At 75.0% G+C, this 2,500-nt stretch overlaps 1 non-coding gene across 1 annotated transcript; it reads right to left on the bottom strand.

Annotated features, from left to right (window-relative positions):
* Positions 1 to 1,460: 1,460 nt before the first annotated feature.
* On the bottom strand, positions 1,461 to 1,579 carry LOC128823788 (5S ribosomal RNA). Its single transcript, XR_008442024.1, has one exon. It is a non-coding gene; the product is annotated as a 5S ribosomal RNA (ribosomal RNA).
* Between the last annotated feature and the right edge of the window lie 921 nt (positions 1,580 to 2,500).

Raw genomic sequence — 2,500 nt, 5'->3', positions numbered from 1 at the left:
GCGATGCAGGCGCCGCAAAGGGGCAGCCTCCGAGGCAGGGAGCGGAGCACCGAGGCTGGGGAGAGGGGAGCAGGAGCCGGGGGCTGGGGGGGGTGGGGTGGGGGGGGGGCGTTCAGGACAAGCGGTCAAGCCCCGGGGAGCAGCTGTCAAATGTTCCAAGTCCCCACTCGGCCACCAGGTCCACCCCAGTCTAGCAATGGGGTTGACCTGGCTGATGGCCGGTTAGTGTCAAGGTAAACTCACCGTCGTCCACAGGAGGGCAGCTCTCAGGCCGTCCGGCTGCGGCTGACTCTGGGGCGGTGCCCGGTCCCGGCAGCGAGGGGCGGGGGGGGGGCGCGGAGCGACACGGAGCTAACCGGCCCCCGGGGCCGGGGGCGCCTCCCGCGACTTTGGGGGCCGCGGGTCGTCAGTGGCGTGCAGGCCGGGCCTCTCCCGGGGGATTCGGGGGGGGGGGGGGGGCGGTCCTGCGGGCCGGGCGCAGGGGGCTCGAGCGAGCCCGGGCCGGTCCGCCCCGGGGCCGGGGTCTCCGCCTGCGGCTCGGGGGGGCGCGGGTCGTCGGGGGAGGAAGCCCGGGGGAGCTGCACGCCGGCCTGCCAGGCCAGGCCAGGCCTGGCCTGGGTGGCCGCGGGGGGATTCGGGGCGGTCCCGCGAGCCGGCGGCCGGGCGCAGGGGGTCCGAGCGCGTCCGAGCGAGTCCGTCCCGGCCCCGGGGTCTCCCCCTGCGGCTCTGGGGGGCCGTGGGTCCCCGCTGGCGGAAGCCGCTGGGCGCTGGACACCCGCCGTCCGTCCCGCCTGGCCAGGCCTGGCCTGGGTGGCCGCGGGGCGGGGGATTCGGGGCGGTCCCGCGAGCCGGCGGCCGGGCGCAGGGGGTCCGAGCGCGTCCGAGCGAGTCCGTCCCGGCCCCGGGGTGTCCCCCTGCGGCTCTGGGGGCCGTGGGTCCCCGCTGGAGGAAGCCGCTGGGCGCTGGACACCCGCCGTCCGTCCCGCCTGGCCAGGCCTGGCCTGGGTGGCCGCGGGGGGATTCGGGGCGGTCCCGCGAGCCGGCGCCCGGGCGCAGGGGGTCCGAGCGAGTCCGTCCCGGGCCCGGGGCCTCCCCCTGCGGCTTTGGGGGCCGTGGGTCCCCGCTGGCGGAAGCCGCTGGGCGCTGGACACCCGCCGTCCGTCCCGCCTGGCCAGGCCTGGCCTGGGTGGCCGCGGGGCGGGGGGATTCGGGGCGGTCCTGCGGGCCGGCGGCCGGGAGGGTCCGGGCCAGTCCGCCCCATGCCCGGGGTCTCCCCCAGCGGCTTCGGTGGGTCCTCCGCGGAGGAAGCCGGGTGGGGAGCCGGACCCCAGGCGCCCAGACCCGTGACCTGCGGCCGCGACCTCCGACTCGGCAGGAGCGACGAGGGGCTTTCCGGCCCGTCCCCCCCCTCTCCTTCCTCCCCAGAAAAGGAGAGAGAGCTGGCTCGGACCGGGAAAAGCTGCCTACGGCACCTGGGATTCCCAGGCGGTCACCCATCCAAGTACTAGCCAGGCCCGGGACGGTTTACCTTCCGAGATCGGACGGGATCGGGGGCGTTCGGTCCGGTATGGCCGTAGGCACCCGGCCCCCGCGCCTCCTCGCCCGCTTTCCCCTGCCGACGCCCGGGCCTGCCGCACGGTGAGCCCCGGTCGGACTGCCCCCCTGCGGCAGGGCCCCCGTCTCTCGCGGGCCCGGTCCTTTTTTCCTTCTCGAGCTCCGGGGCCCGGGCTGGCCGCCAGAGCCCCTCCGCCCGCCCGCCCTCCCCGGCGTCGGGGAAAATATTGTCCCGGACATCCAGTGCGCCCTGATCCTGTCAGCCGGGGGGGGGGGTGGGTGGGTGGAGGGGGGGCAGTCCCTCGCTGCGGCCGGGGAGGGTGAGCCCAGGGCGGCTTGCCTGCCGTCCGAGTCCCCTCTCGGCCACCAGGTCAACCCCGAGCCGAAAGGGCTGAAAAATTTTCAGAGTCCCCTCCCGGGCACCAGGTCAACCCGTGGAATCGAACGGGTTCGCCTGCTGGCCGGTTCGCTTCCCGGCCACCAGGTCAACCCGTAGGTTTGAACGGGCACGCCCGGTGGCCGCTTTCCCGTCCGGTCACCAGGTCAACCCGGATCTCCCTCCTTCCCTGGGCGCCCCCTCCTCGGAGGCGTCAGGTTCCATTTTCTTTTTCCCCCCAGACTTCCAGGGGCCCGATCCAGTCGGCCGGGAGGCAGTCCCTCGCTGCGGCCGGGGTGGGTGAGGCCAGGGCGGCTTGCCTGCCGTCCGAGTCCCCTCTCGGCCACCAGGTCAACCCCGAGCCGAAAGGGCTGAACATTTTTCAGAGTCCCCTCCCGGGCACCAGGTCAACCCGTGGAATCGAACGGGTTCACCTGCTGGCCGGTTCGCTTCCCGGCCACCAGGTCAACCCGTAGGTTGCCGACGGGGCTAGCCAGTGGCCGGTTTGCTTTCCGGCCGCCAGGTCAACCCCTAGGTTTGAACGGGCACGCCCGGTGGCCGCTTTCCCGT

The sequence above is a fragment of the Malaclemys terrapin genome, chromosome 15, assembly GCF_027887155.1.
Source record: "Malaclemys terrapin pileata isolate rMalTer1 chromosome 15, rMalTer1.hap1, whole genome shotgun sequence".
Lineage (NCBI taxonomy): Eukaryota > Metazoa > Chordata > Testudines > Emydidae > Malaclemys > Malaclemys terrapin.
The sequence above is the reverse complement of the archived record's forward strand: the minus strand, read 5'-3'. Positions and strand labels throughout refer to the sequence as shown.